This window comes from Pseudophryne corroboree, chromosome 6, assembly GCF_028390025.1.
Source record: "Pseudophryne corroboree isolate aPseCor3 chromosome 6, aPseCor3.hap2, whole genome shotgun sequence".
Lineage (NCBI taxonomy): Eukaryota > Metazoa > Chordata > Amphibia > Anura > Myobatrachidae > Pseudophryne > Pseudophryne corroboree.
The window spans coordinates 685,643,497-685,664,869 of record NC_086449.1 but is presented as its reverse complement, the minus strand read 5'-3'; the positions used below and the strand labels follow the sequence as shown (position 1 = coordinate 685,664,869).

The 21,373-nt window shown below is 42.6% G+C and overlaps 1 pseudogene; it reads left to right on the top strand.

Annotated features, from left to right (window-relative positions):
• Positions 1 to 6,146: 6,146 nt before the first annotated feature.
• On the top strand, positions 6,147 to 6,266 carry LOC134937222 (5S ribosomal RNA; annotated as a pseudogene).
• Positions 6,267 to 21,373: the final 15,107 nt, after the last annotated feature.

Below are 21,373 nucleotides of genomic sequence, written 5' to 3'. Positions count from 1 at the left end.
AATGTTTTTACTCATCATGGTAAGAACTATAGAGGTTTAAAGTTCATGGCCATTGAACTAGTGGTGCTAGACTGGAGAAGAGGACATTTTTTGGAGAAAATGTCCAGAGCAGAGACCAAAGATATTTATAAGCTTAAAAACCTACATGCAGGTGACTTAAATCTGGAGTTTGCACTGGAATCTTTCATGAAGAAGGTCTAATATATATTTATATATATATATATATATATATATATATATATATATATATATATACAGGTTGAGTATCCCTTATCCAAAATGCTTGGGACCAGAGGTATTTTGGATATCGGATTTTTCCGTATTTTGGAATAATTGCATACCATAATGAGATATCATGGCAATGGGACCTAAATCTAAGCACAGAATGCATTTATGTTTTATATGCACCTTATACACACAGCCTGAAGGTAATTTTAGCCAATATTTTTTATAACTTTGTGCATTAAACAAAGTGTGTCTTCATTCACACAATTCATTTATGTTTCATATACACCTTATATACACAGTCTGAAGGTCATTTAATACAATATGTTTAATAACTGTGTGTATTAAACAAAGTTTGTGTACATTGAGCCATCAGAAAACAAAAGTTTCACTATCTCACTCTCGCTCAAAAAAGTCCGTATTTCGGAATATTCCGTATTTCGGATATTTGGATATGGGATACTCAACCTGTATATATAAAATGAACTCAGGTGTGCTAATGGTAACTTGGATGTATTGGTCAGGGGAGTGATCCCTATAAAATTAATATGCCCTTTAGCCCTTTTAACTAATTGTCACTCCAGGCTAAAACAAAACAATTAATAACATCAGTTCAAAACCTGAATGTTTATTATAAAAAGTAATCTCGTGACATATACAGAGAGTTTACATAGATTTTCAGAAGTAGTAACATATAGACCAGCCTCAATATAGGAGATACGATGTTAACTGTCACCTCACCCTTACAGGTGTGAGCTCATAGGTGTGTGGGATGGCGATCATTATGTCGTACACATTTGGTCGACATGCATAAGGTCAACATGATCACTAGGTTGACATGGTCATTAAGTCGGCATGGAAAAAGGTCGACATTAGTTTTTTTACAATTTTTATCATTTTTTGACCTTTTTCATACGTAAAGATCCACGTGGACTACAATCGGAACGGCAACCTGTGCAAAGTGCAGCAGTAGCGAAGCGAGCCATGCGAGGGGTTACGGTGCACTAATTGGGGTTTTCCGTCCCTTTTCGAAAAAACGACACAAAAAAGAAAAAAAGAACCCATGTCGACCTTTTACCATGTTGACCTAGTACATGTCGACCTAATGACCATGTTGACCTAGTGATCATGTTAACCTAATGCATGTTGACCAAACATGGTCGACCCAATATATGCCGACCTAATGAACCACACCTAGGTGAATGTCCCCTATGGTGGATGCAGGCTGTTATGATGATGATGACCCTATGCATTTCATCCACATGAGGGACTTCATCCGGGGTATAGTTCAAAGAGAAAAATCAATTAAATGTGCAGTCAGCGGTGAAAATATTTTTCATTCACTTAACCAGATGGAAAGAGTCATTGCAAAAACGGGAGAGACACACTCAATAAGGTTTGAGTCCTATTGTTTTGCAGCCATAGCGAACCCATGAAACATATTTATAGATACATTGTTATGAAGCTTAATCTGGCTCTATTAAGTTGATCTGCATACAACCTGTGAGGCTTCAATATTCTATCCATTGCCCATTGGAAGATTGTAGGGGCCCCATATGACCCAAAAGGCAACATCCTATACTGAAACAGATCTTCTAGAACTGGGAGAAAGATGTTTTTTTCTTTAACCCTGTCTGTTATTTGGGATCTGCCAGTTTTTGTTCAGTGTGGTGAGATATCTGGCTGTACTTACCCACTCTAGCAACTCATCCGCAGAGGACATGAAGTACACATCAAACTTGAACACTGCATTTTACTAACAAAAATCATTGCAGAAGCATGGGCTGCCATCTGGTTTTCGATATTAGAATTATGGGGCAGGACCATTCAAGCTAGACAGTAAGACATCACAATACATTCAGCTAAAGGCAGCTAGACAATACATCTGTGACTTTACAATACATTTAGCTGCAGGCAGCTAAAGAGTACCTCTGTGACATCACTATGCATTCAGCTGCAGGAAGCCAGACAGCACCTCTGTGACATAACAATGCATTCAGCTACACAGTACCTCTGTGACATCACAATGCATAAAGCTAGACAGTACCTCTCTGACATCATAAGACATTCAGCTGCAGGCAGCTAGATGGTGCCTGTGTAACATAAGAATGCATTCAGCTAGACAGTACTATGCTATTAGAGAATGTTAAAACTGTGGCAAGGCATGCTGGGATATGTAGTTTCAGAACAGCTGGAGAGCCACAAGTTGGCCAGCCCTAAGCTAGACAGTGCCTCTGTGATGTCACAATACAGATACAGCTGCAGGCAGCTAGACAGTATCTCTGTGACATCACAATGATTTCAGCTGCAGGCTACTAAACAGTACCTCTGTGACATCATAGTACATTCAGCTGCAGGCAGCTAGACCTATACCTCTGTGACATCACAATGCATTCGCTAGATAATATCTGTGACATCACAATGCATTAAGCTAGACAATACCTCTGTGACATCACAACGACTACTGCAATGTGCTCCTCACTGGCCTCACATGCTCCCACATCGCTCCCCTCCAATCTGTCCTTAACTCCGCAGCTAGGCTCATCTTCCTCTCCCGCCGCTCCACTTCTGCCACTCCCCTTCAACAAAATCTACACTGGCTCCCATTACCCTACAGAATCCTCATCAAACTCCTCACCCTCACATACAAGGCCATCTCCAATTCCACTGCTCCCTACATCTCCAACCTCATCTCCCTTCATACTCCCTCCCGCCCACTACGGTCGGCTGATGACCGTCGCCTCTCCTCTGCCTTGGTCACTGCTTCCCATGCACGAGTTCAGGATTTTGCCTGTGCTGCACCCCTTCAGTGGAATGCGCTCCCCCGCTCCATTAGACTCTCCCCGACCTTGCAAAGCTTCAAACGGGTACTGAAAACCCACCTATTTATCAAAGCGTACCCCTCCAATGCATAATCTAGTCCTTAGGCTGCTCCTCCATCCCCCTGCCCCATGCCTTGGACATATCTGCTTTGCTCGCATACCACCATCAGGCTTCTACCTGCTTGGTTGCACCTCATGTCATCTGTCTGTCACCCCTCCCTACTAGATTATTAGCTCTTCAGAGCAGGGCCCTCTTTCCTCTTGTTTAAGCCCTCTTCTCGATACATTTCACTCAGCGACCATCTTTACCTGCTTTTTCTCCTACTGGTAAATGGACCCTCTCTATCTATGGCCGCCAGCCCCAAGTACTACAATGATTACTCCCTCGCTACTTACATCTAAGCTGTATTTTGTTTTTTGAGAATTGTGGTGTTCTTTGTTACCTGCACTTAATTTTTGTTATTTATTTACTGTTATGCTAAGTTTTGTCTCCCTGTACTGTCCTTTGTATGGCGCTGCGAAACACTTGTGGCGCCCTATAAATAAAATATAATAATAGTAATGATTTCAGCTGCATGCAGATAGACAGTACCTCTGTGACATCACAATACATTTAGCTGCAGCCAACTAGACAGTACCTCTGTGACATCACAATGCATTCAGCTAGACAGTATCTCTGTGACATCACATGCATTCAGCTGCAGGCAGCTAGACACCACCTTTGTGACATCACAATGATTTCAGCTGCAGGCAGCTAGACAATACTTGTGTAACATCACAATGCAATCAGTTAGACAGTACCTGTGTGACACCTCAATAGATTCAGCTGCAGGTAGCTAGACAATACCTCTGTGAAATCACAATGCATTCAGCTAGACAGTACCTCTGTGAAATCACAATGCATTCAGCTGCAGGTGGCTTAAGACATCACAATACATTCAGCTGCAGGCATCTAGACAGTACCTCTGTGACATCACAATTAATTCAACTTGAGTCTTGTTGGAGAAAGAGCGCTATATAAATAAAATTATTATTATAATTATTATTATAACTGTAGGCAGCTAGATAGAACTTCTGTGACAGAGCCATGGTTCTGTGACTATGTCATGCTTTATTATGGCCACTTGGGTATGGCCACTTGGCCAGGCAGCACTGAGAACATATCCCTGTTCCTAATGTGGAATTCTTTAGCCTTGTTCTTTTGAGTAGCTGATAGTGTCTCTGACACTTTTACTTTGGTAACAGTGGGGATTGAAGATACTGGTGGGCAAGGTTCAGCTGACAGTGCTGTCCTATTGTTCCAGTGTTTAATTAGGTTAACATGGTAAATTTGTTCAGGTTTCCTTTTGCCTGTTTGGTACACTTTATAGTTAACCTCATTCACTTTTTCCCTGATCTCAAATGGACCTTGCCATTTAGCCAAAAACCTGTTTTCCACTGTGGGTATCAAAACTAGAACTCTATTCCCATGGGCAAATGTACATACATACATGAGCATTGCAATTATATACTCTCTGTTGAGCTTGTTGGGCCTTCTCCATATATTCCTTGACAATGGGCACCACATGCAATCCTTTGATGCATCTGTAATACATGTTTAATTACACATGTATAAGGTGTGGACTGCCCTTCCCAAGCCTCTTTAGCAACATCTAGCAACACATTGGGATGTCTCCCATCCTTATAAACAACCTTTTTTCAGCATATTTTTTTAAGGTTTCGTTGAACCTCTCTACCAACCTATCCCTTTGGGGATGATAACTGAGGTTCTCAGGTGAGTAACTTTAAACAATTTGCATAATTCCTTCATAATTCTAGATAAAGGGGTACCTTGGTCAGTCAAAATTTCTTTGGCATTTTCACCCTACTTTAAACATGCACCAGCTCTCTAGCTATTGTCTTGGTTGACATATTACGCCAAGCGTTATCTTGGTTGACACATTACGCCTCAGGATATCAAGTAGAATAATCCACTATTACAAGAATATACTGATGACACCGAACAGACCTTAACAAGGGCCCAACCAGATCCATGGCTATCCTGTCAAACGAGACCTCTATATCAGGCATGGGCATCAGGTGGCTTTTTAAATGAGGTCTCAGAGCATGATACTGGCACTTGGGGCAGGAAGAACAATATTTAGACACATCTTTATACACACTGGGCCAAAATAACTGCTGCAAAATCCTCTCAGTGTCCTGCTGTGATTTGAACATGAGTTAGATCCAACACAGTTCTCCTACAGTATCTGGCTTGGGAACCACAAACTGCTCTACCCTTTTTGTCACTTGGCACAAGAGCTCAATGTGCAGGCTATGTATGAGTACGTATGCCTGTTATCAGCATCTACTAACTCCCCATTTATACCTTTCACATTTTATTTGGTTCTTATTAAGGTGGGGTCCCTTTACTGTTCTGATGCAAACATCCATTCTCACTTCAAGATGAGGCATACTTTCAGCACCATCTACAGCTTCTTCTTCCCCTGGAGAAGGCACCCCATTTTGTTCCTCATTTTCTACTACTTCCCCAGCCGTACTAGCAAAAAGACATGCGTATGAGTGTTTTCAGTCCACACCTGTTTACCAGGATGTAAAAATACAACAGGACATTTTTATAAAATATAAATAAAATATAATCTTATAATTTTATAAAATATAATAGGACATGTATAATAGGACATTTTTGCGCTGGTCGCCATACAATTAGGCAACTTTATCTCTCTCTGACTCTCACCTCATTTTCTATTTTTATTTTCATGGTCTTCATCCCACATTGTGGGGCAAGATGCGGGATATAAGTGAGACATGAGAAGAATTGATTTTGCACAGAAAATAATGCAATTTACTGTTTACTGGTAATTACAGCGGACTAACCATATTTCTATGTGGGTATATAAGATTGGTTATTGTGCATACATTTTTGTATTGTGGTATCCATAGTGATAAAAATTATTTCCACATACTCAATAACCATTTCTCTTAGCACTTACACATGTGTTTCACATAAATCACACTTACTGTGAGTATTTATTACCCTTTGTGATCTTTCATATATCGCAAACAATATAGGGACAACAAAGGTAAGCATAAAATCTGCGCTGCGGACATACCCCACTGGAGATGCCCAATCTCATCTGTTCTTGGAAGCCAAGCAGTGGAGGGCCGGGTCAGTACTTGGATGGGAGACCACCTTGGAACACCCTGGTACTGCAATAATTGCCGCCTGTTTACTTATCACTATTAAGAGCAGTTTTTGGTATCTCGGTCTTGACCTATGATTCAACTGTCTGCAATAATTTTTCCATTTGTGATCTATGCAGCATAAATGACAGTCATATTCCTCACAGTATAATGCTATTATTATAACCACATTGTGACTTTTATTTGACCATATTTATTATTTCTTAATTTATTTATTAACAGTTTCTTATATAGAGCAGCATATTCCGTTGTGATTTACAATTAGAACAACAGTAATAGAACAAAACTGGGTAAAAACAGAAAGACAGAGGTAGGAAGGCCCTGCTCGCAAGCTTACAATCTATACTCACTTCGGCTTACATTATAGCCTTTGAGCTATAAATTGTGTATATATTTTTCTCTTTATATTTTCGCTTTGTTTGTTTAACACATATCGGCATCAACTGAACTCCTCTAAACTATCTTTTAATGAGAATTTATTAAAATATTTTTATTTTGTCTAATTATTGGCATTTGACAACAACAGTTTGTCTGTATTAGAGTGCTCCCCAACAAGTCTTCTACTTTCTACTCTCTTATTGTGATATCTAAAAGTTACATACAGTACAGTAGTAATGTATATATGTTTCATATAACATTTCCTAAATGTATGTGTTAGTCTGCCAACCTGAAATCTAAAGCAATAAAATGTCTATCCACAAATTTTAGTCAATAGTTTTCTTATTAACATGGAATGAGTATGTTGGCAAATAAATAAAGACTCCATGAAGAAAACAAGGCAACTTTAGTATACACTTATTTATTTTTAATTAGAACAAATTGATTACTGTATGCTACAGTATGTTTTGAAAATGCTTTAATTTTTATATCATGCAGTTGTTTTATTATTATATTCTAGCTCCTTAGTAGCTCTATTAATAATAATTTTTTCTTTATGCACCTATTTATCTTGAACTATCCTTCTCTATTCATCATGCTTTCCTTGTTCTCAGCCCAGTAGATGTCTTGTGGATCTCGTTATTTCTTCCCAACAAGTGACACACAAAAATGAGAGATTCCGTAATCTTGTGGTGTGACAACATTGGATTGGCTTTGGTTACACAGTGGCTGTAGATCTAGAGTTCTTTAAAATAAAATTGCTGATTTGCAAATAAGATTGGATGGAATGCATGCAGAACATGGCAGATTACTAACATTTCAGTCTACAGGTCTATTGTTGCTGTTCTGAGTGAAGGCTTTCCACAGACGGCTCAGGCTAAAAACTATTCATAATCAAAACCATGAAAATTCAGTAATGAAATAAAACTGATGTAACAGCAATTTTTACAGAACATTAACAAAAAGTAATTTTCCCATTTTTTAAAATTAATAACACTACTGTCTAATTTAGTCATCAAAACATTGTAGTGATCTGATTATAGAGCAATCATTTAATTTGCAATGTACATTGTTGATATTAAAGTGAGTCAGACTGTGAACTCATCCCTCTAAGAAGCATAAAAAGAGGCTTTATCAACTTGACCAATTTACTGCTTCTCCCATAAATCCCTACTGTTTTTAAGTTTCCTGATATTGTAGGCAATAATCTGAAACAGTAGTTGCTTTGAAGTAGTACAGTTCTGTAACATTCTGTCTTGAGTTACTTGATTATACCAAGTTATTTTTTTTCCTTTTATTTCTTTTGAACAGATTAGAAATGTGAAGTGGTACTGCAGCGACTGAGTGGCTGTAGGTTGTGATAAATTGGTCCACTAAAATGTTTAGCAACCTACAAATCAATAACAATCGAGAATAATTTTGGGGAAAAATAAAGAGTTTAAATAATTTAAAATTGCTTATTTTAAAAAAAATACAGCAATTGATGTGGTGTATAGAGAAAATCCTGTTTTCAGCAACTGAAAAATACTATTTGTTCAAATCAAGCTTTGCTCATACGTTTGGCTGATCGATCACTAACACAAGCCTATGTTCTTTTTTCATGTTTATTTTTTGCGATAGTAATGCCAACAGCATAGTAGGCTCTAAAGTGTTTTTGCCGCAGACATAAGTAAAATATTTGTTATAGTTCCTGTATAAAAGTGTACCTTTATCTTTATCATGTAAAAACTGGAATAGAATAAGAGTTTTGCGCTAGTTCTGATAGCTAGCTATGATAATAGCATCTGATATGGAGAAAAAAACACAATTAGAAATATATGGATGCTATACATTTATATTTATTATTATAAAGGATATATTTATCTAATAAACTGTATACATAAAAATTGACATAAAAATCAGCGACACAGCCGGCTATGTACAAAGACAATTACATTTACACAAAATACTAAAAACACTCAGTAATGATAAAGGTGCGAATAGTCAATGCATAAAGCAAAGGGTGAATAACCTATATAGGAGGTAAACGATCTGAACCTCTTATACAGGTTATTCACCCATTGTTTTATGCATTGCTCTATTTGCATCATTATCAATACTGAGTGTTTTTAGTGTTCAGTCAGGTGTATAGGTGCCGCTAATATTTTAAAAATATATATATACATATATATTTAGAAACATGCTCACTGCGCCCAAATTAGTATATAACAATGATGACTGTTTGTCCACACTTAGAAAAGAGGTGGAGAACAATGAATTCTTTTAACTAATACAACTTATTAAAAGCACCAGAGTCCCATTAATCAATGAAGTGAAATTTTGGACCCGCATCCTCTCTTCTATTATATCCCGTAGTCCACCGGGCAATGCAAATCAATCAGGAAAACAAATAGTGGAGGTACTCCATAGTGCATTAAAAGATTTATTTTTTAAATTACCTGAAAGAACATGTTCTAAAACCAAGTAACCTCCGGTACCATAAAAATCAACTGTGTGGGCTGGCTACCACATGGCTTAACACATATACTCCACCGGGACAGCTCCAGTCTCCCTACGCTCCTGATCGAATCCTAGCACCTGGTGGCTTTACCTGAGGCTTTACAGCATGTATCAGGCTTCAGGTGAGATACGGAGCAGCATGTTCTAGGACGTAACATGAAGGAGTTTCCTATACAAAAATAGTTTGTGCAGTTTCTGAGTAGGTCTGAACTTACTCAGCCGCTGCGATCACTTCAGCCTGACCGGTCCCGGAATTGACGTCAGACACCCGCCCTGCAAATGCTTGGACACGCCTTCGTTTTTCCAACCACTCCCTGAAAACGGTCAGCTGACACCCATAAACGCCTTCTTCCTTTCAATCTTCTTGCGATCGGCTGTGCGAATGGATTCTTTGTTAAAGCCATTGCCCAGCAATGATCCGCTTTGTACCTGTACGACGCACCTGCGCATTGCGGTGCATATGAATGCGCAGTAGTGACCTGATTGCTGCACTGCAAAAAACGGCAGCATGCGATCAGGTCGGAATGATCCCCATAGGCCCTAATTCAGAGTTGATCTCAGCAGCAAATTTGTTAGCAGTTGGGCAAAACCATGGCCCTCATTCCGAGTTGATCATACGTAGCTACTTTTTTCAGCCCGTGCGATCAACTAGTATACTCTGCCTATGGGGGTGGGTTTTTCCACATAACAAGGCTGCATTTGCTTGTGCAGTCCTGCTAAGGGGAATACATTTGTGCAGTTTGTAAGGAGGGCTAGACTTACTTACCAGCTGTGACGTTTTCAGCCTGTTCGGTCCTGGCTCTGACGTCAAACACCCGCCCTGGACACGCCTGCGTTTTTCTTATCACTCCCTGAAAATGGCTCCGGATGCTGTGTTGCCACCCAGGAACGGCCACTGCCATTCAATCTTCAAGCGATCATCGATGCGATCGCTTTCTTCTTTCCATTCAGGCAACGACGTGCGTGCGCATTACGGCCCCTGCACATAATTGGCCTCTATAACTTGTGCAGAGAGAGTTAGATTTGGGTGGGGTGTGTTCAAACTGAAATTTAAATTGCAATGTAAAAATAAAGCAGCCAGTATTTACCCTGCACAGAAACAAAATAACCCACCCAAATCTAACTCTCTCTGCAAATGTTATATTTGCCACACCTGCAGTGCACATGGGGGTCATTCCGAGTTGAACAAACGCTGCAACTTTTTGCAGCCCATGCGATCAACTAGATGCCGCCTATGGGGGAGTGTATTTTTGCATAGCAGGGCTGTGATCGCTTGTGCAGCCGATCACTGCAATCACTTCAGCCTGTCAGGTCCTGGAATTGACGTCAGACATCCGCCCTCCAAATGCCTGGACATGCAAAGTCAAATTGCATATTTCGATATTTAGAATATGCTATGGCATTTATTGATGGATGTATCTACGATGCATGCATCGATACGGTAAGGCGCAAATGACCATAACGGCAAGTTATTGTGGGCATTACGGTAGAAGATGCATTTGTTAATAAATATCATACTGTCACAAAATAGCAAATCTCTCTTACACACACTCAAATGTGGAATCTCCAGGAACACAAATACTCATAGGATTTCTTTGTTGGGAAAGTAAATACCTTATATGTACCTGACTGTAACCACGAACAATTGAGAGTTGTGTATTGAGTCGATACTGGACTGTCATTGTTACACTAGAGGTCAGAACAAACAAGAACACAATATAACATACACAAACACAAGCCAGAACCTTGTTTGCTTAAAACCTTTGATGATCCAAGTAAGACCACCAAAAGGAGACATTCAATATAGTACAGACTAGACAATGATGTATGATATAGCAAATGTATAATATTTATATTCTCTTACACATAGTTTAAAATACACCTAACCCATGGTTTATATATATTTCATAATGTAATTATATTAGCAGGAAACCATATATGTATGTATATATATATATATATATATATATGTATACATCCATTATATATATATATATATATATATATATATATACACTGCTCAAAAAAATAAAGGGAACACTTAAACAACACAATGTAACTCCAAGTCAATCACACTTTTGTGAAATCAAACTGTCCACTTAGGAAGCAATACTGATTGACAATCAATTTCACATGCTGTAGTGCAAATGGAATAGACAACAGGTGGGAATTATAGGCAATTAGCAAGATACTCCCAATAAAGGAGTTGTTCAGCAGGTGGTGACCACAGACCACTTCTCAGCTCCTATGCTTTCTGGCTGATATTTTGGTCACTTTTGAAAGCTGGCGGTGCTTTCACTCTAGTGGTAGCATGAGACGGAGTCTACAACCCACACAAGTGGCTCAGGTAGTGCAGCTCATCCAGGATGGCGCATCAATGCTAGCTGTGGCAAGAAGGTTTGCTGTGTCTGTCAGCTTAGTGTCCAGAGCATGGAGGCGCTACTAGGATACAGACCAGTACATCAGGAGACGTGGAGGAGGCTGTAGGAGGGCAAAAACCCAGCACTAGGACCGCTACCCCTGCCTTTGTGCAAGGAGGAACAGGAGGAGCACTGCCAGAGCCCTGCAAAATGACCTCCAGCAAGCCACAAATGTGCATGTGTCTACTCAAAAGATCAGAAACAGACTCCATGAGGGTGGTATGAGGGCCCGACGTCCACAGGTGGGGGTTGTGCTTACAGCCTGCATTTTCCACTCCAGTCCCAGAAAACGGTCAGTTGCCACCCCGGAACACCTTCCTCCTGTGAATCTCGTTGCGATCCCGGCAGCGATCATTTTCCTCATTGATTCAGTCACTGCCCAGCGTTCCCCGTCGCCATGCAGCGACGCGCCTGCTGCGCATACGTATTCCAGATCCGTTCACACGGCTGTGAAAAAGCAGTGTGCGAACGGGTCGGAATGACCCCCATGGTTTTGCCAAATTGCTAACAAATTTGCTGCTGCAATCAACTCTGAATTAGGCCCTATGTGCGCCCCCTTCTTATGTTTCTGTATTTAGACTATCTTACTCCAGGAGTCTGGAGTTTCTACAAATTTGCTGCTGCAATCAACTCTGAATTACCCCATAGTGCAAATCACTTTTATTTAAAACAAAATCCCTTTGGCAAAGGATCCACATTAACAAATAAGATCACTGTGACATAGAATCCACATTAAATTAATGAGCTGGGACCCCTTTATCAAGACATACCAATACTGTATTGATAAAGGAGGCGCCTGCTCTGAAACGTGTATTTCTCTGTGTATTTTTGCCTCATGACTGCCTTTTATTGATCTGCAATTGGAGATATATATATATATATATATATATATATATATATATAATTTTTTGTGCTAAACCCAAGTGTTATATATATATATATATATATATATATATATATATATACATACAGTATATATAATTATATATATATATATATATATATTAGCGATGTGCACCGGAAATTTTTCGGGTTTTGTGTTTTGGTTTTGGGTTCGGTTCCGCGGCCGTGTTTTGGGTTCGAACGCGTTTTGGCAAAACCTCACCGAAATTTTTTTGTCGGATTCGGGTGTGTTTTGGATTCGGGTGTTTTTTTCAAAAAACCCTAAAAAACAGCTTAAATCATAGAATTTGGGGGTCATTTTGATCCCATAGTATTATTAACCTCAATAACCATAATTTCCACTCATTTTCAGTCTATTCTGAAAACCTCACACCTCACAATATTATTTTTAGTCCTAAAATTTGCACCGAGGTAGCTGTGTGACTAAGCTAAGCGACCCAAGTGGCCGACACAAACACCTGGCCCATCTAGGAGTGGCACTGCAGTGTCAGACAGGATGGCCCTTCAAAAAAATACTCCCCAAACAGCACATGACGCAAAGAAAAAAAGAGGCGCAATGAGGTAGCTGTGTGACTAAGATAAGCGACCCTAGTGGCCGACACAAACACCTGGCCCATCTAGGAGTGGCACTGCAGCGTCACGCAGGATGGCCCTTCAAAAAAATACTCCCCAAACAGCACATGACGCAAAGAAAAAAAGAGGCGCAATGAGGTAGCTGTGTGACTAAGATAAGCGACCCAAGTGGCCAACACAAACACCTGGCCCATCTAGGAGTGGCACTGCATTGTCAGACAGGATGGCCCTTCAAAAAAATACTCCCCAAACAGCACACGACGCAAAGAAAAAAAGAGGCGCAATGAGGTAGCTGTGTGACTAAGATAAGCGACCCAAGTGGCCGACACAAACACCTGGCCCATCTAGGAGTGGCACTGCAGTGTCAGACAGGATGGCCCTTCAAAAAAATACTCCCCAAACAGCACATGACGCAAAGAAAAAAAGAGGCGCAATGAGGTAGCTGTGTGACTAAGATAAGCGACCCAAGTGGCCGACACAAACACCTGGCCCATCTAGGAGTGTCACTGCAGTGTCACGCAGGATGGCCCTTCAAAAAAATACTCCCCAAACAGCACATGACGCAAAAAAAAATGAAAGAAAAAAGAGGTGCAAGATGGAATTGTCCTTGGGCCCTCCCACCCACCCTTATGTTGTATAAACAGGACATGCACAATTTAACGAACCCATCATTTCAGCGACAGGGTCTGCCACACGATTGTGACTGAAATGACTGGTTGGTTTGGGCCCCCACCAAAAAAGAAGCAATCAATCTCTCCTTGCACAAACTGGCTCTACAGAGGCAAGATGTCCACCTCATCATCATCGTCCGATTCATCACCCCTTTCACTGTGTACATCCCCCTCCTCACAGATTATTAATTCGTCCCCGCTGGAATCCACCATCTCAGGTCCCCGTGTACTTTCTGGAGGCAATTGCTGCTGGTGAATGTCTCCACGGAGGAATTGATTATAATTCATTTTAATGAACATCATCTTTTCCACATTTTCTGGAAGTAACCTCGTACGCCGATTGCTGACAAGGTGAGCGGCGGCACTAAACACTCTTTCGGAGTACACACTGGAGGGAGGGCAACTTAGGTAGAATAAAGCCAGTTTCTGCAAGGGCCTCCAAATTGCCTCTTTTTCCTGCCAGTATACGTACGGACTGTCTGACGTGCCTACTTGGATGCGGTCACTCATATAATCCTCCACCATTCTTTCAATGGTAAGAGAATCATATGCAGTGACAGTAGACGACATGTCAGTAATCGTTGGCAGGTCCTTCAGTCCGGACCAGATGTCAGCACTCGCTCCAGACTGCCCTGCATCACCGCCAGCGGGTGGGCTCAGAATTCTTAGCCTTTTCCTCGAACCCCCAGTTGCGGGAGAATGTGAAGGAGGAGCTGTTGACGGGTCACGTTCCGTTTGACTTGACAATTTTCTCACCATCAGGTCTTTGAACCCCTGCAGACTTGTGTCTGCCGGAAAGAGAGATACAACGTAGGTTTTAAATCTAGGATCAAGCACGGTGGCCAAAATGTAGTGCTCTGATTTCAACAGATTGACCACCCGTGAATCCTGGTTAAGCGAATGAAGGGCTCCATCCACAAGTCCCACATGCCTAGCGGAATCGCTCTGTTTTAGCTCCTCCTTCAATGTCTCCAGCTTCTTCTGCAAAAGCCTGATGAGGGGAATGACCTGACTCAGGCTGGCAGTGTCTGAACTGACTTCACGTGTGGCAAGTTCAAAAGGTTGCAGAACCTTGCACAACGTTGAAATCATTCTCCACTGCGCTTGAGACAGGTGCATTCCACCTCCTTTGCCTATATTGTGGGCAGATGTATAGGCTTGAATGGCCTTTTACTGCTCCTGCATCCTCTGAAGCATATAGAGGGTTGAATTCCACCCCGTTACCACCTCTTGCTTCAGATGATGGCAGGGCAGGTTCAGGCGGTTTTGGTGGTGCTCCAGTCTTCTGTACGCGGTGCCTGTACGCCGAAAGTGGCCCGCAATTCTTCTGGCCACCGACAGCATCTCTTGCACACCCCTGTCGTTTTTTAAATAATTCTGCACCACCAAATTCAAGGTATGTGCAAAACATGGGATGTGCTGGAATTTGCCCAGATGTAATGCACTCACAATATTGCTGGCGTTGTCCGATGCCACAAATCCCCAGGAGAGTCCAATTGGGGTAAGCCATTCTGCGATGATCTTCCTCAGTTGCCGTAAGAGGTTTTCAGCTGTGTGCGTATTCTGGAAAGCAGTGATACAAAGCGTAGCCTGCCTAGGAACGAGTTGGCGTTTGCAAGATGCTCCTACTGGTGCCGCCGCTGCTGTTCTTGCAGCGGGAGGCAATACATCTACCCAGTGGGCTGTCACAGTCATGTAGTCCTGAGTCTGCCCTGCTCCACTTGTCCACATGTCCGTGGTTAAGTGGACATTGGGTACAACTGCATTTTTTAGGACACTGGTGACTCTTTTTCTGATGTCTGTGTACATTTTCGGTATCGCCTGCCTAGAGAAATGGAACCTAGATGGTATTTGGTACCGGGGACACAGTACCTCAATCAAGTCTATAGTTGGCTCTGAAGTAACGATGGATACCGGAACCACGTTTCTCACCGCCCAGGCTGCCAAGGCCTCAGTTATCCGCTTTGCAGCAGGATGACTGCTGTGATATTTCATCTTCCTCGCAAAGGACTGTTGGACAGTCAATTGCTTACTGGAAGTAGTACAAGTAGTCTTCCGACTTCCCCTCTGGGATGCCGATCGACTCCCAGCAGCAACAACAGCAGCGCCAGCAGCAGTAGGCGTTACACTCAAGGATGCATCGGAGGAATCCCAGGCAGGAGAGGACTCGTCAGACTTGCCAGTGACATGGCCTGCAGGACTATTGGCTTTCCTTGGTAAGGAGGAAACTGACACTGAGGGAGTTGGTGGTGTGGTTTGCAGGAGCTTGGTTACAAGAGGAAGGGATTTACTGGTCAGTGGACTGCTTCCGCTGTCGCCCAAAGTTTTTGAACTTGTCACTGACTTATGATGAATGCGCTGCAGGTGACGTATAAGGGAGGATGTTCCGAGGTGGTTAACATCCTTACCCCTACTTATTACAGCTTGACAAAGGCAACACACAGCTTGACACCTGTTGTCCGCATTTGTGTTGAAATAATTCCACACCGAAGAGCTGATTTTTTTTGTATTTTGACAAGGCATGTCAATGGCCATATTCCTCCCACGGACAACAGGTGTCTCCCCGGGTGCCTGACTTAAACAAACCACCTCACCATCAGAATCCTCCTTGTCAATTTCCTCCCCAGCGCCAGCAACACCCATATCCTCATCCTGGTGTACTTCAACACTGACATCTTCAATTTGACTATCAGGAACTGGACTGCGGGTGCTCCTTCCAGCACTTGCAGGGGGCGTGCAAATGGTGGAAGGTGCAAGCTCTTCCAGTCCAGTGTTGGGAAGGTCAGGCATCGCAACCGACACAATTGGACTCTCCATGGGGATTTGTGATTTCGAAGAACGCACAGTTCTTTGCTGTGCTTTTGCCAGCTTAAGTCTTTTCTTTTTTCTAGCGAGAGGATGAGTGCTTCCATCCTCATGTGAAGCTGAACCACTAGCCATGAACATAGGCCAGGGCCTCAGGCGTTCCTTGCCACTCCATGTCGTAAATGGCATATTGGCAAGTTTACGCTTCTCCTCAGACGCTTTTAATTTTGATTTTTGGGTCATTTTTTTACTGATCTTTTGTGTTTTGGATTTTACATGCTCTGTACTATGACATTGGGCATCGGCCTTGGCAGACGACGTTGATGGCATTTCATCGTCTCGGCCATGACTAGTGGCAGCAGCTTCAGCATGAGGTGGAAGTGGATCTTGATCTTTCCCTATTTTTTTAACCTCCACATTTTTGTTCTCCATTTTTTAATGCGCACAACTAAAAGGCACCACAGGTATACAATGTAGATGGGTGGATAGTATACTTTATGGATGACGAGTGACGACACAGAGGTAGGTACAGCAGTGGCCTACCGTACTGCTATATACAGTATAATGGACCTGGTGGACACTGTCAGCAGACTGCTAAACTACTAGTATAAAAAAAAAGCCACCACAGGTATACAATGTAGATGGATGGATAGTATACTTTATGGATGACGAGTGACGACACAGAGGTAGGTACAGCAGTGGCCTACCGTACTGCTATATACAGTATAATGGACCTGGTGGACACTGTCAGCAGACTGCTAAACTACTAGTATAAAAAAAAAAGCCACCACAGGTATACAATGTAGATGGATGGATAGTATACTTTATGGATAACGAGTGACGACACAGAGGTAGGTACAGCAGTGGCCTACCGTACTGCTATATACAGTGTAATGGACCTGGTGGACACTGTCAGCAGACTGCTAAACTACTAGTATAAAAAAAAGCCACCACAGGTATACAATGTAGATGGATGGATAGTATACTTTATGGATGACGAGTGACGACACAGAGGTAGGTATAGCAGTGGCCTACCGTACTGCTATATACAGTATAATGGACCTGGTGGACACTGTCAGCAGACTGCTAAACTACTAGTATAAAAAAAAAGCAACCACAGGTATACAATGTAGATGGATGGATAGTATACTTTATGGATGATGAGTGACGACACAGAGGTAGGTACAGCAGTGGCCTACCGTACTGCTATATACAGTATAATGGACTTGGTGGACACTGTCAGCAGACTGCTAAACTACTAGTATAAAAAAAAAAGCCACCACAGGTATACAATGTAGATGGATGGATAGTATACTTTATGGATGACGAGTGACGACACAGAGGTAGGTACAGCAGTGGCTTACCGTACTGCTATATACAGTATAATGGACCTGGTGGACACTGTCAGCAGACTGCTAAACTACTAGTACAAAAAAAAAGCCACCACAGGTATACAATGTAGATGGATGGATAGTATACTTTATGGATGACGAGTGACGACACAGAGGTAGGTACAGCAGTGGCCTACCGTACTGCTATATACAGTATAATGGACCTGGTGGACACTGTCAGCAGACTGCTAAACTACTAGTATAAAAAAAAAGCCACCACAGGTATACAATGTAGATGGATGGATAGTATACTTTATGGATGACGAGTGACGACACAGAGGTAGGTACAGCAGTGGCCTACCGTACTGCTATATACAGTATAATGGACCTGGTGGACACTGTCAGCAGACTGCTAAACTACTAGTATAAAAAAAAAAGCCACCACAGGTATACAATGTAGATGGATGGATAGTATACTTTATGGATGACGAGTGACGACACAGAGGTAGGTACAGCAGTGGCCTACCGTACTGCTATATACAGTATAATGGACCTGGTGGACACTGTCAGCAGACTGCTAAACTACTAGTATAAAAAAAAAAGCCACCACAGGTATACAATGTAGATGGATGGATAGTATACTTTATGGATGACGAGTGACGACACAGAGGTAGGTACAGCAGTGGCCTACCGTACTGCTATATACAGTATAATGGACCTGGTGGACACTGTCAGCAGACTGCTAAACTACTAGTGTAAAAAAAAAAGCCACCACAGGTATACAATGTAGATGGATGGATAGTATACTTTATGGATGACGAGTGACGACACAGAGGTAGGTACAGCAGTGGCCTACCGTACTGCTATATACAGTATAATGGACCTGGTGGACACTGTCAGTAGACTGCTAAACTACTAGTATAAAAAAAAAGCCACCACAGGTATACAATGTAGATGGATGGATAGTATACTTAATGGATGACAAGTGACGACACAGAGGTAGGTACAGCAGTGGCCTACCGTACTGCTATATACAGTATAATGGACCTGGTGGACACTGTCAGCAAACTGCTAAACTACTAGTATAAAAAAAAAAGCCACAGGAGTGTTTTTCAGGCAGACAAACGTATACTGGTGGTCACTGTCAGCAAAACTCTGCACTGTACTCCTGCTACAGCTGCTCCCCAGTCCCCACAATTAAGCAGTGTGAGCACTCAGCACAGATATATCATGCAGCACACTGAGCACAGATATGGTATGGAGCGTTTTTTTCAGGCAGAGAACGGATAAAAAACTGGTGTTCACTATCAGCAAAACTCTGCACTGTACTCCTCCTAACAGCTGCTCCCCAATCCTCCCCACAATAGTAAAATAAACAAGCAAAGCAATCAGATCAACTGTCTCGTATATAAACGGAGAGGACGCCAGCCACGTCCTCTCCCTATCAATCTCAATGCACGTGTGAAAATGGCGGCGACGCGCGGCTGCTTATATAGAATCCGAATCTCGCGAGAATCCGACAGCGGGATGATGACGTTCGGGCGCGCTCGGGTTAACCGAGCCATACGGGAGAATCCGAGTATGGCTCGTACCCGTGTAAAAAGGGTGAAGTTCGGGGGGGTTCGGTTTCTCGGAAACCGAACCCGCTCATCACTAGTAGATAGGAAGCAAATGTTTTCTTCTACTGCAGCCTGTATCGTCCTAGGCTCCATCCCTTCTGGCATCAACCCCCCCCCCCTCCCCCATCCCACCTTTGTGCCGAGTCCAGACCACCCTGTTGCTCACCTCTGCTGGTGTACACGCTGGGATTCTGTGGCTGGTCCCTCCCCCAGCCATAGTCTGACCTGCTGCTGCTGCATTGTGAGTAGGCAGAAATGTCCAGACAACCCCTCAAAAACCCCTCCAGGACCAGGCACGTCCCTCTCCTGATCATATACCCCCAGCTGCCTCCCTCTTTTCTTCTGTTCCTCCCATTCACATGCCCGCCTATGCTTTCCCCTTATCCTGTGTGAGACTGCCTCCTTCTAATTCTGTTCTCCGGAGGTAGAGCTTCTGTACATGTACCAAGCAGGGACCTGAGGAAAGAGACATATACTGTACATCCTCCGTACGTGTAATTGCCTATGGAGGCAGGGTGTGTTCTATGTAATGGGAAGGAGGATTAATGGAGTCCAATGCAGTTATGTTTTATGGGGAGTTTGTGCTTTTATGTAATGTTTGTGGGGGAGCTCTGGTGATGTAGTGTAGTTATATAGTGTTGGTAGGTAGTGTAGTAATATAGTATAGGTAGGTAGGTACTGTATTGTTGTAGTATGGGTAGGTAGGTAATGTAGTGATGTAGTGTAGTGACAGTGTTTGAAGAGGTAGTGCAGTAATGTGTTGGGAGTATGGTGGCCAATCCTGGTACCGAAATTGGCAGGATCCTGGAATTTTGGGCAAAAATTTGTTGGGATTCAATTCCGGGATTGGAGTTTCAAATTGTAGGGATTTTGGGATTAGCCTCCCCCCCTCATTTTTCAATGCTGGTCAGTGGCGAGCTTCCTCAGAAGGCTCAGATGCTGACCGGCTTCCCTTGCTCAGCTCTTCTTTCCTCAGATGTACACACTGCAAAGCATGATGTGATGTCATAGGTCACGTTGAGCAGCCTGATGCCAGACACTTGCCGCCCGGATCTCATCACCCACACTACCCCGCAGTAAGTAGCGCAGTATTAGTGTGTGAAGGTAGCACGGTAATGTGGTGTGGGAAGGTAACGCAGTATTGTGGTGTGCAAAGGTAGCGCAGTAATGTAGTGTAGGAAGGTAGTGCAGTAATGTAGTGTGGGAAGGTTGCGCAGTAATGGGAAGTGGGAAGATAGCCATTGGTCTGCGTGATACTGCCCTCTCTTGGCTGTCTTCCTACCTCTCTGACCGTTCATTCTCTGTCTCCTCTCATGACTCCACCTCCCCCTCACTTCCACTAACTGTAGGTGTACCCCAAGGTTCTGTCCTTGGTCCTCTTCTTTTCTCTCTGTATACGTCCTCACTAGCTAAGCTCATTAGTTCTTTTGGTTTCCAATATCATCTCTATGCTGATGACACTCAAATCTATCTTTCCTCTGCAGACCTCTCCTCTGCACTCCTCACTCGTATCTCCTACTGTCTCTCTGCTATCTCTGTTTGGATGTCCCAGCGCTTTCTTAAACTTAACATGTCTAAGACCGAGCTGATCATCTTCCCTCCCTCCCACATAACCTCACCTCCTACAATCTCATTATCTATTGATGGCACTACTATCTCTTTTAGCCCCCAAGTGTGCTGTCTTGGAGTAATCCTTGACTCCTCCCTCTCCTTCAAACCAGACATTCAGCACCTCTCACAAACCTGCCGTTTTCATCTAAAAATATTTCCAGGATCAGACCCTTTCTGACCCAGGATGCTACTAAGACTTATCCACTCACTGGTCATCTCAAGACTGGACTACTGTAATCTCCTCCTGACTGGCATTCCTGACAAATACCTCTCTCCACTCCAATCTATCCTCAATGCTGCTGCCCGGCTCAT